Source organism: Panthera uncia (assembly GCF_023721935.1).
Source record: "Panthera uncia isolate 11264 chromosome A3 unlocalized genomic scaffold, Puncia_PCG_1.0 HiC_scaffold_12, whole genome shotgun sequence".
NCBI classification, from domain to species: Eukaryota; Metazoa; Chordata; class Mammalia; order Carnivora; family Felidae; genus Panthera; species Panthera uncia.
Genome location: NW_026057579.1, coordinates 7,806,187 through 7,818,737, shown reverse-complemented (window position 1 = coordinate 7,818,737; position 12,551 = coordinate 7,806,187). Strand labels below are relative to the sequence as shown.

At 39.4% G+C, this 12,551-nt stretch overlaps 1 protein-coding gene across 5 annotated transcripts in view; it reads right to left on the bottom strand.

Moving 5' to 3' along the window:
• The window catches only part of SLC8A1 (solute carrier family 8 member A1), a 381,275-nt gene that overhangs the window by 360,297 nt on the left and 8,427 nt on the right, over positions 1-12,551 (bottom strand). The gene's annotated exons all lie outside the window — the stretch shown is intronic.

Genomic DNA, 12,551 nt, shown 5'->3' with positions numbered 1-12,551 from the left:
TGTAATTTGTGTTTAATATCTAGCTCTTCAACTGCAATATAAGAGCAAAGAATGTTCACTCCAGTGTTCCCAGCATAGTACCTTGCACAAAGTATGGGCACCCAGCATAATGCCTGGCCCATACAAAGTGCCCAATAAATTATTGTATGCATGAATGAACACAATGGGTAGTCATTGAGAACCTGCTTTGTGCTTCCCACAACTGTGCAAATCATTTAATAGCAGGAGTTTGATTTGGGGCCGTTTTTCTTGGCCAACCTACTACTTTGCTTCATCTGAGATTGCTGATTTCATACTCAGTCCCCTTAAGAATAATTCTCCTTTGCTCCTTCAATTAGTATCTGTTTTCACATGCTATGTGTGAAGCTGAATTTATCTTTGGAATCTTCCACTTACTGATAATTTGCTAATTGTATAATTTTTAATGACTTGAATTGTTGGGCTCCTTGGTTGGCTCAGTTGGTTAAGCATCCGACTTTGGCTCAGGGCATGATCTCATGGTTCGTGGGTTCGAGCCCTGTGCCCGTATCTGTGTTGACAGCTGAGAGACTGGAGCCTGCTTGGGATTCTGTGTCTCCCTCTCTCTCTGCCCCTCCTCCACGCTTGCTCTGTCTCCCACTCTCTCAATAATAAAATAAACATTAAAAAACAATAATAAATAAAGTATTTCAATTGCAAAGTGCCCTTAAAGACTATACAGTCCAAAATATTTTGTAATAAAATATTTCCTTCACTGACATATCTGAAAATTAGTTGTCTGGCACTCTTCGAACACTTTTAATCACCTCAAGAAACACACTTCTTTGCAAGGAAGCACAACCCCTTGTTGTACCTCTCAAATCATTGGAAACTTCTTTATGTTGTTTGGAGCTCTTCCATGCTATAAAATCTCCAGGGGGTGCTGTTGTTATACTCTAAACAAAACCCTTAACTTTTGGATGATGGGCCTCTCCATATGGGAAGATAGCTCTTATGTCTTCTCAAATAAATGTAAACACCCATGTCTCTTCCACCTGTGTGCCACTCAAGTTTTTCCCAGATGTTTTGCCTTTCTCATTTATATTTCATTCATATATTTATATTTTAACTCTTCAAAAATGAGTATATAGTATTCCCCAGGTGAACAATTTGGCGCTTTGGACAATGAGGATTTTGCCTTAGGTAAGGATTCCTTCATAAGGATCACAGGATTCAATAGTAACTCACTGGCAGTTTGTCCTACGATCACAGGGCATGATACGAGGACTTGTTTTGTAAGGTAAACTGTGCCCAATGCCACAGGAAAACGAATAGCCCAATCACTGGCAGAGGCACAGTTATATTTTATCAATTCATTTCTGTTCACAAATGTCAATGATAATGAACTCATCAACCATTGCTTTGGACTGATCTACGTATCTTCTCCACTTTGACAGGCTGATGATACGAAGGAATGAAATTGTTTATGCTACAGAATTTTAAAGAAATGATCAACAAATTTATTCAAACAATGTCTGCCAGAAAAATACATTCATGTTGTAAGAGAAATAATATAGACTGCGAAAGAGAGTATTGATATCCTCTGCTTCATTCTGAGTATCAAATACGATGGCATTTATTTCAGCATGCCTCAGTCTGGATGCTTAATTCTGTTCTTAGACAATAAGATCTATTCCTCTTTCTAACAATTCTCATACTCCATAGTGGGTATTATGTGAGCCATTCTGATGTTTTAAAATTTTTGAAAATTGTAACACTTTTGCAAAACACATATTGCAAAACAATATCCAGAAGGAAAAGTTAGAAGGAATACATAGAAATGGGAAAATATGTCCAAGAACACCATAGGAGTGAGGTTTCCTATTGGTATCGTCCTAATTTATTGCCTACAATATTGTTACATAAATATTTTTTGAAAAGATGGTATAAATAAACCAAGCATTGTTGAAATATACACTTCATTTTTTTCCAATTATTCAATCTACAATATGCATTATATGTAGGAAATATGCCAGGCTATCAAGCTGCCAGAGGTTTAAAACACATCCTGTCAGGCTTCGTTGAGGAGGTTGCATTAGAAATGAAATATGTAAGATGTAGAAAGCCATACTGTTAGACACGGATTTATCACTACTCAGATTTTCTCCTTAATATTTGGTAATTGTCAACAATTTAGATCCACAATGTACATTTTCCCCAAGTATCCTAGAAATTACTTTAGTTATAGAAGATGGCTGATTGGGGAGAACATTTCACCTTTCTCTCTTTTTTTAGTTCTCCAATTGATGTTAAGTCTAGTTTGGATTTTTCTTCCAAAACTAATGTCTCAGATCTCCTAATGACCTTTTATTTTGCTTGAATCCAGCAGCATGGAAGTCTTTACTATTCTGGAAGTTTTGGCAAAGATAATTGGATATATTGACACAGTACAGGGAGGGGAAAAAGCGTCTTCCAACTCACTACTCCACACGACAACCGCAGTTCAACTGAGATACTTCCTTTAAAATAAGCAAAATTGCCATCTCTCCCTCCTTTGGTGTTCACTCTGACTCCAAGGAGAGAGGAACAGGAATGAAAGGAGCCCGTTGCGGTGCCTGCTGACTCAGACTGGTTTTCCCACCGCTGCTAAAAAGGCAGAGCAGGCTACATAATTGAGAAAGCTTAATGGTTGGCCATGGCTTTGACACAGACACTTGGGCTTAAGCACTTTTTCATGCCCCGGTAAGTAAATTGTTAATGGACAGATAACACCATCTTAATCTCTGACACTACTTCATGGAAAAACCATACACCCAGTCCCAGGGAAGGAGAATTTTAAAATAATAGTACACGAGGTTAAAAAGTTTAAAACCAGAGGACTGCCTATCTGGCTTTGGGTTTAGCATTAACCTTCAGATAGGAATGAGTATTTGCGTAAGTTTACCCTTTTAGAGGCATGAGCTATTAAAGGGTGGATAGGCAGAAAACTAAAGGTCTTTGTGCATGTGTGAAATATCGCAAGTATCACAAGATTAGATGAAATGCCAGACTAGCCTTTGCTGTCACCACAAGGGGGACACCTTCTGTGTGCAGAAATAAATAGACTGAAAGAAAGTGAAGGCTTTTTTGTCCATATTCCTCCTCTCTCACTCCCCCAAGTTCACTGAGAAAGCTGGTGAAAGACTATAAATGCCTGGGAACTGCCATGAGATAGACTTCAGGAGATTCGGGTCCATTAATATGCTCTTAGGGTTGACTGTTGCCATCTCATTTCATAGATGTGCAGGCAAATTCTCTTGAAACGCGATTCCTAAACTGCTTACTCTCCAGTTTTTTGTTCCTTCTGTGTGTGTTTTTTGTTTTGCCTTTTTTTTTTTTTTTGATCCTGCCCAGCACGTGGAAAGAATAAGCATGTTCCCTTTTAGTTGTCAAAAGGGAAGTCTCAGATGCCAGTGTACTTTTCAACAAAACCAACTGCTTTTCTTTTTAAGTAATGTGACCAAAGGGGGTGGGAGGAGGCAAAGAAATCCAAACCTTTCTCATGGTTTACTCACGCATTAATCTCCTTATTCATAGATTGTTTTCCTCCTAACCAAAAGGTGACTCGACTTCACAGGAATTCTCTCCTTGTGCCATTTTAGTATTAAGCATCATTTTATTTCTTTACTTAACTGAGACTTTACAGGACTGTGCTCACGTCTTAGCATTATTAAGACCTTCAAGAGGAGCTACTCATTGTAATATTTCAGGGAGAACAGAGAGGGGATACACAGTGTTCTCTGACTGAGCCTTCCAACTGCCCCGAGGTAGATTGCAATGGTGTGTGAGACTATGGCCCTGTGACAGCAAAAAGAATGGTAGGCTTAGACGTGGAAGATCTGTGCCAGAATCCCACAAGATAGCCTTAATTGTGGAAATAATAATGCTCTAGTGATAACAACTCTTGTTGATTGAGTGCTGACTCTGTGTCAGGCATAACACCGAGTGCCTAACAAACATCTCATGAAGGTGTTGCATCAACCCAGGGACATTATCAGGATCCCTGTTTTACAGATAGGACAGTGAGGCTAAGGTGACACATTGCTGGTCATTTATAGCAGAAACAGAATTCAAAATCAGGTCTCCCTGCTCAGCTTCACCATCTGTAAAACCAAGGTATAATTTCCCTCATACTTTGCTGTGCTTAAATGGGAGGGCCTGGGCCTTGTACATCAAAAAGAAATACACACACACACACACACACACACACATATATATATATGGCATAGCATTTGTGTTAAGGACCACATGACATATGGACTAGATGAAGAACTGAAAATGGACTCCTCATAAGGTGGGGTACAAGGCAGAGGAAAGTAGGAAGAACTTTCCTTCCCAGGGTCATGGTTCTATGTCATGTCACCAACCTAAAAGTCTCTTCTTGTTTTTCTGACGTGCAGCATTCCTCCCAGGAGATGCCAGAGAAGCTTTTGTTTTTTATTTTTTTTCACTCTGGTGGTAAGGGGACTGTGGCATATTGCTGGAAGGGGAAGTGGGCTGGAGACTCAGTTTTACTTTGGGTTTAGAACATTTCAGTTGGAGAGAGAGGGCAGAAGGCTGGAGGGCCAAAGAGCAGGCAGACTTTGTCCTTTCCCTTGAGACAGATGCAGCATTTAACTCTCAGGCTTCCGCTCTGACAAGAGCCATTAAATGGCGTCCTCACAACCTTCCTCTGTGCGGTTGGTCTCTGAGCAGGAAAAGGATCAGGTCCGTTGGCAGAATTCTACCATAGGAACAATCTCAAAACTTTAGCCAATCAAACAGTTTTCTAAGTCCCCAAGGAGCCAGTACAGCGTCGCCTTATTAAAAAGCCAGTCCTCAGATTTTTATAGCCCAAGGTGAAATGAGGGAACTCACTCGCCTTCACACGGTGATACACTTCTCACAAAATTTATTTGTTATAGTTAAATACACATAACATAAAACTTACTATTCTTAACCATTTTCAAGTGCATAGTTCCATGGTATTCAAGATATTCATTTTACTGTGTAATCAGCACTGCCACCTATCTCCAGAATTTATTTTGCAACAGCACAGGTGAAGCTGGAGAACACTAGACTAAGTGAAACAAGCAAGACATAGAATGACAAACGCTATATGATCTCCCTTACATGTGGAGTAAAAAACAACCAAACGCAACACAACACAAAACAAAGCTCCAAAACCCGAACTCTTAGCAAAAGACATCAGACCTGTGACTCTGAGGCAGAGGGTGGGGGTAGGGGGGAACTGGAGGAAGGTGGTCAACGGGTACAAACTTCCAGCTAAAAGACGAGTAAGTCCCGGGGATGTAACGTACGACATGGTGACTACAGCTAACACTGTTGTCTGGTATATAGGAGAATTGTTAAGAGAGTCAAATCCTGAGAATTCTCATCACAAGGAGAATTTTTTTCTTCTGTGTTCTTTCTTTCTTTTCACTGTATCTGTATGAGATGATGGATGTTACCTGAACCTACTGTGCTAATCATTTCACAATGTATGTAATTCAAGCCATCAAGGTTCACATCTTAAAAAAAAATTTTTTTAACGTTTATTTATTTTTGAGACAGAGAGAGACAGAGCATGAACAGGGAAGGGGCAGAGAGAGAGGGAGACACAGAATCAGAAACGGGCTCCAGGCTCTGAGCTGTCAGCACAGAGCCCGACGCGGGGCTCGAACCCACGGACCGTGAGATCACGACCTGAGCCGAAGTCGGACACTTAACCGACTGAGCCACCCAGGTGCCCCACGGTTCACATCTTAAATTGACACAGTGATGTATGCCAATCGTTTCTCAATAAAACTGGGAGAGAAGAGCTGGATTCATAGTAACATAGAGTATAAAGGCAGTTACCAGAAACCGGGGAGAGAAGGAAGGGGGGTGTTTAAAAAAGGGATAAAAAGAAAGAAGGAAAGAAAGAAAGAAAGAAAGGTGGTTGCCAGGGATGGAGGAAGGGAGGAGTGATGATACACTTCTAACATTTTACATGGTGCTGTTAAATCTGTGTTAAAAACAAACACACACAAAAATATTTTTCCCTTACCTACCAAGACACATTCATGAGAACTTTGATGACATGAAGTACGTACAAGTTGTTGTTGTTGTTTCCACCAAGAAACTGGTGAAAGTGTGTGGATATTTTACTTCCACCAGGGAAAAATATGCATCATTTAAATATCATCAATCACTTGGAAGGGGCAACCGTGTATTTATGAGGGCAGAGGCAATGTGCCTGCCTTTAAAACACGTGGCTTATTGGAAAACATGGAGAGATGGGTTTTTGTTAGTGTTTTAACCTTTGAGTATTGATGTGGATTCTAAACAGAAACTTCAGTATTTCGGAAGGCAATAAGCACAGAATAATTTTGTTGTGAAGTTTTCAGACCTTTATTCCTTTCATATCCTCTAACTGTTTTTTCTGAAGCTTCTGCTCATATATGGAATGCATAATGTTAGGCTTCTTCTTATAAATGTGAATATACTAATTTATTCAAGACTGATTAGAACCTCCCAGATACCTAGCATCTCAGTAAGTGTCGAGGACGCAAAAATGAGTATCTTCTAGGTACTTAATGAATCTTCATTACGGAAAGTTTTAAGTACACACTGAAGGTAAAAAGTTGAAGGTAATGCGGTAATATTTTGAGTTGATTTGTGGGGAGCAAGATGGAGTCAATTCACAATTGCCTCCTCCAATAGCCAGGGATGTCCAAGGATAAAACTCAAAATGTAAGATGTCTGATGTCAATCTGACAAAGATATTGAACACAGGGTATCAATAACATCGGTGAAAAAGAAGCAAAAAGTATAACGCATGGTAAAGCTTTCTGATGGCTGACATCTAGTTGGAACAAATGGGCAAAGATGCTAATCATATTATAGAGAAACATGTGTTATACTAGACAAAGATAAAGATATCTACAAGTCAGTAACACTGAAGAATTGGTAAGCAATGTTTTCTCCAATCTGGATTTAAAAACCGTGCCATTTGGGGCGCCTGGGTGGCTCAGTCGGCTGGGCGTCCGACTTTGGCCCGTGTCATGATCTCACAGTTGATGGGTTCGAGCCCCGCATCGGGCTCTATGCTGACAGCTCAGAGTCTGGAGCCTGCTTTGAATTCTGTGTCTCCCTCTCTCTGCCCCTTCCCTACTCATGCTCTGTCTCTCTCTCTGTCTCTCAAAAATAAATAGACATTGAAAAAAATTTTTTAAAGAAAAACAAAAATAAAGAAAAAGAAAAAAAAGAAAACCCTGCCATTCACTATACTTCTACTATAGTTATACTTCTTCTTATAAGAATGTGAACATGACAAGCCTGATGTTAAAATACAGAATTTCTATTTTGAAGTTTTAAGGCCAAAGACAAACCAACACCAAAGAGATTCTTTCCATATAAAAAAGGATATTTCATAACATTACCTGTGTTTCTCCTGTGAATACAATTTGACAGTTGTGAGGGACCTTTGGTAAACGTCCAAGTCAGGCTCTTATTTTATGATCAGAGAAGCTTCGATCCAGAAAATGAAAATAAATTTACCGAGATCACAGAACTGGGGCATTGGAAAACCAGGCCTAGACCCCAGTTCTCCCTCCATCATAATCCAGCAATCTTTCCCATATTATTTATGCCAACGGACAATCAATCGGTAGTTACGTTCTGTCTTTGTGATGGAGTTTCCTCTTCTTCATTTTCTCTGTCCCAAGTTGGTTAATACACTTGATACTTATTCCCTTTTTGCAGCTCTGAGAAACTTCAGGTCAGACCTGATCCACCCAAACGTGTGTGCCTTCTCCCCTCTGCAGGTCTCTGCAATCACTACAATCAAATAGTTGAATCATTTGGCCCAAATTCGAATAACGGGCCTGACAGGTCTGGCTGTCCCACTGCCTTTTGGTGACTCATCCATTTAACTTGTAATTTCTTTCAGGTACCTGGACATTTTTTGTCCTCAATCCAACAGCTTTTCTGAAACACATTTTTACTGCAAACACTAAAAATAAGCTCCAGCTTCCAAAGAGGAAGCACAAGTGGGAGAAATTGGTTTTGAGACTAAATAAATTATAATCATGTAAAACCAAATGGGACCTAGAGATTATTTAGTGCCACCTTTCCTTTGGCTAATGTTCAGAAGAGTTCACGTCATTCATTCCTGAGTGTTATTCGTGTCAGCCATTAGTGGAACTGGGATCCAGAAGTAAGTGCCTCTGTCTTTCTGTCTGATGATCTTAGTTGTATTTTCGGAGGAAAATATTGGGAGGGGGGAGGAAAGCAAATTCTTTGTCATGTGTCATGTTTTTAAGACTTCTCACCGATTATTTCATTTGCTCACACCCCCTCAAATGCAGTGTAATCATTGTTATTATCATTCATTGACAAATGACACCTGAAGCTACAGTTGAAATGAGAAGTCACAGCACTGGGAGATGAATTTTGATGCTGGATATATCAACTTTGTACTTTACTTTGAACAGAAACACTATGATAAATAAAGTTGAAAAATTATGTATCATCTGATACACAACTTTATGATTGTTCACAGACATGATTTCTTCTGTGTTCACGATAACAAAACCTGCCATTTTGAATGATGATTCTCCAGATATAAGATATGGTAGAAAGAGCATGGATTTTAGTGTCAGGTAGATGTACGTTCACATTCGAGCTTGTCCCACTCCCAATGGAGTAGCTCAACAAATGGTAGTCATAATCCTTTTTATTATTATCCTATGTCTGAAAGTAAACCATCTTCCCTTTGGCGGCGGGGGGGGGGGGGGGGGTGGTTTGTTTCGATCGTTTGTTTTGTCCTTTCAATTCCATATAAATGAAATCATATGGTATTTGTCTTCCACTCTCTGGTTTGTTTCACTAAACATAATATCCTCATGGACTATCCATGTTGCTGCAAGTGACACACCACCTTTTGAGGAACAACATATCCTATATTAAATGTGCAGGACAAAAGAGAAGCGTCCAAGTCAGGACATGCTCTTAACGCATCTTTTTATTTCTTTTCCATTTATGCCTTAATTGTCATCAGATGACAAGGACCGGGGCAATTTATGTAAAAATGAAAAGCCATACCAAGAACGAAGGCTGGGTTTGGGAGCAAATCACGGATGTATCAGTTAGTGAGCAAAAAACCAACATGTACATATGAAAGCCTTCCAAAAGTGTCGCACACACTTTTGACCATGAACTTTACAGCAAGAAGGCATTCCAGTGGTTATGAAGTCCAAACTTCTTCATCCCACAGAGAAAACAGGTCTGGAAAAGATTAGTGACTTGCTAACTATTCACTTTGTGACAGAATGGGATTGTGAAGACAGGATTTAGGGTTTTGAGTGTAGTAGTTTTGCCCCTAGTCTCCAAGCATCGAAATTCATGCCTGTTTAATGATTTACCTCCTCCTGTGGTAGAGTTAGTATTTTTCAAAGAGGACTGTCAGTAATTACTCAGTTGTTAGATGCCAGAAATTATTTGGTTCTCAAGTGGTATCATTTTATCCTTTAAAAAAAAAAATTAAGCAGACCCATTCAGTGGCTACATTCAGGTACCTACACCTTACTCATTATCATTTTTTCCTCACTGGCAAGAAATACTTTGGCTCTAATAAATGGAACAATACAAAACTTAAGTCAAGTTTTAGATGCTATCTAAGTTTTTAGATGTTATCTAAATGAGATATCCACATTGGCCTGAATAAACAGATTATGTGACGAGGTATCCTTGGCATATCTAATTGTGTACATTGGTAAACTGAGTTAAGTTTCCAGATCCAAATGGAGGCACTACTCAAATGATATCTGGTGTCATCAGATTAAAATCCATTTCTAAAAGTATTACCCAAAAGGATTCCAGAACTATCTAAAGATAGAAAATACCACTGTATGGCAAGTACTTCAAACAGTTGGATCAAGATCTGGATAATGTTGCTAAAAATGCTAATGGAAGCTTCTCACTATCACCATGTGTTATTTTTGCCCTCATAACCAGATAAACCTGTGCTTGATTTTTAAAAAGTTATTCTCAGAATATTTCTGGTATTGGAATATAAAATCAGGAAAAAGAATATTCATCTAAAAAAGAAAGGTTTCAATCACCCTCTCTTCTGTGTAAGTTCTCTCATTTTGAGGCTGGGCTAGCTTCTGAGGTTGGTGAGTCTGGAGAGCCTCAGAATAAATAGACCACAGTTTGAAGTTAATCAACCACCAAAGGCCACACATCCTTCAACATGTGAATCAGTAGTGTTCCAAGAATCTGTTTATCAGTTAGTCAGGTGGACCTTAGGATGTAAAGAGCCAGTCGGATTCTTAGAATTAACAGTTTGGAGGTAAATGAGGAAGGACAGGCCTCCTGCTTGGGCACGTGGAAGACAAAAGACACATGATTCCTTAGCGAACATTTTCTTCTAGTTCTCCATCCAATGAGAATTATTCATTTCATTATTCACCAAGCATTTGTGGACTACACCCACTGTACGTTAGACACTGTGCCAAGCCTTTCACATACAAAGATGAGTAAGATAAGTACATGCCCCCAAGTTGCTTAGAGTCTAATGAGGAGGCCGCAAAACACATTGACAATACTAAGTGTGATCATGGAGATCTATGCAGGGCGCGGTGGGAGCACAATGGAAGAAAAAAAATCAGAATAGGATAATGGGGGTGGGGCATTACAGAGAGAAGCGTTCTTGTTTTGAGTCTTAAAGCAAGGGCAGGGTTTGTTAAGTGAAAAGAGAAACAAACACTGAAGAAAGAAGGTAATGAACATGTAAGAAAATGGAGATCAGAGCCACTTTGGACTGTTTCAGTGAATCGTGAATAGTTTGGTAAAGCTGGGACAAAGAAAGTTTACTGGGTGATAGAGAAGAACAAGCTTAGAGACATAGGCAGGTCTACAATTTCAAGAGTCCTTGGTACTAACCTAATAAATTTGGATTTTATCCTGGAAGTTATAGGGATTCATTGAAAGGTTTTACATATAAGTATGCCTGATTGAAATTGTGTTTTAGCAAGATCATTTTGGCAACTAAGTGGAGCATAGTGGGAGTGGCCAGGCTGGAGGAAGGGCATCTCATAGCATGCTACTGAAATAACTCATGTAATAGCTATAAAAGGCAGTGGTGATAGATATAAGAGACATTCAAGAGATAGGAACTATAGAAGAATTTGAGGGCTTATTTGTTGCAGTAGGGAGACAGTCAGTCAAGGAAAGGAGTCTAAGCTGACTTTTTGGTTTAAGGTTAATCAAAGAGTTAGACAAACCAGAAAGATCAGTCAGGTGGATAGTAAAAATGATGAGTTTAATTCTGAAAATATAAAACATGAGTCAAGGGATCTGCAGACATGGGTTGAACAGACAGTTGGATGTATGGATAGGAAGGTGGAGTCATGGTAAGATAGCACCTCGTTGTTCCAAATTTGTTCGTATGCTTTGTTTAAGTAAATTGCATACCAATGTATGAAAATTTTTCAAAAGATAACCTTGAACCAATCAGTAGTCTGAGGAATTCTGGAGATTGGAAGAGGGGCCATAAAATTGCTAATAAGCAGGAATTTGATAGGGATAGGTCTCAAGGTCCCGTGCATGGAGCCCTTAAAATTACCTGCAACACACTTGTTGGCTGAGTTGTAGCTTTCAATCCCCTAAACACAGCAACAAAATAAATTAAAAATGGGAAGAGGGGAGCCTGGGTGGCTCAACCAGTTGAGTGTCAGACTCCTGATTTTGACTCAGGTCGTGATCTCACAGTGGTGAGAGCAAGCCCCGAATCAGGTTTCGCATTGGGTATGGAGCCTGCTTGAGATTTTTCTCCCTCTCCCTCTGCCCCTCCCCGGGGCATTCTCTCTTTCTCTCTCTCTCTCTCTCTCTCTCTCTCTCTCTCTCTCTCAAAAAAAAAAAAAAATAGAAAGAATCTAGTGCACATTCAAAGAAGAGCTTTAGGCATTATACTGAGGTGGAATTCACACACATGTCATAAGAGGACCCACTGAAGAAACTGGAGCCATAGAGAAAGTTTGAGGGAAATGTAGTAACTGCTCTTCTTCAGAAACTTCAAGGGATGTCAGTCAGAATAGGAATTGTGTTTTGTAAGATTATAAGGACTAGAAGTAGCATTAGTAGATACGAGTAGTTATCTTTATTAGTATCTGCTATGTACTTGCCCATAGTGAGTGGATAATAAGATTGACTCTGAAGCCAGATTTGTCCAGGTCTACTATTATTAACTGTGTGACCTTGGGCAGATTTCATTAGTCTGTCCCTGTCTCATTTTCCTCATCAGAAAACGAGGATGACAGTAGGATCCAGCTCATGAGCTTATTGTCAGGATTTCATGAGTTAATGCGTGTAAAGACACTGAGAAAAGTGCTTGGCACATAGAAATTGCTTTATGTGTTAGCTACCATTGTTATTAGTAGCTATAGAAATATAAAGGGCATTTGCCCTCCACCCCCATGGAAATGCTAAGTAGAAAAAGAGATTTAGAGAGGTACTCTTTAAGCAACTTTTTAAAATTTATGAATTATTTGTAAGGCAGTGTCTGCAAGTTAAAAATAACTCCACACACT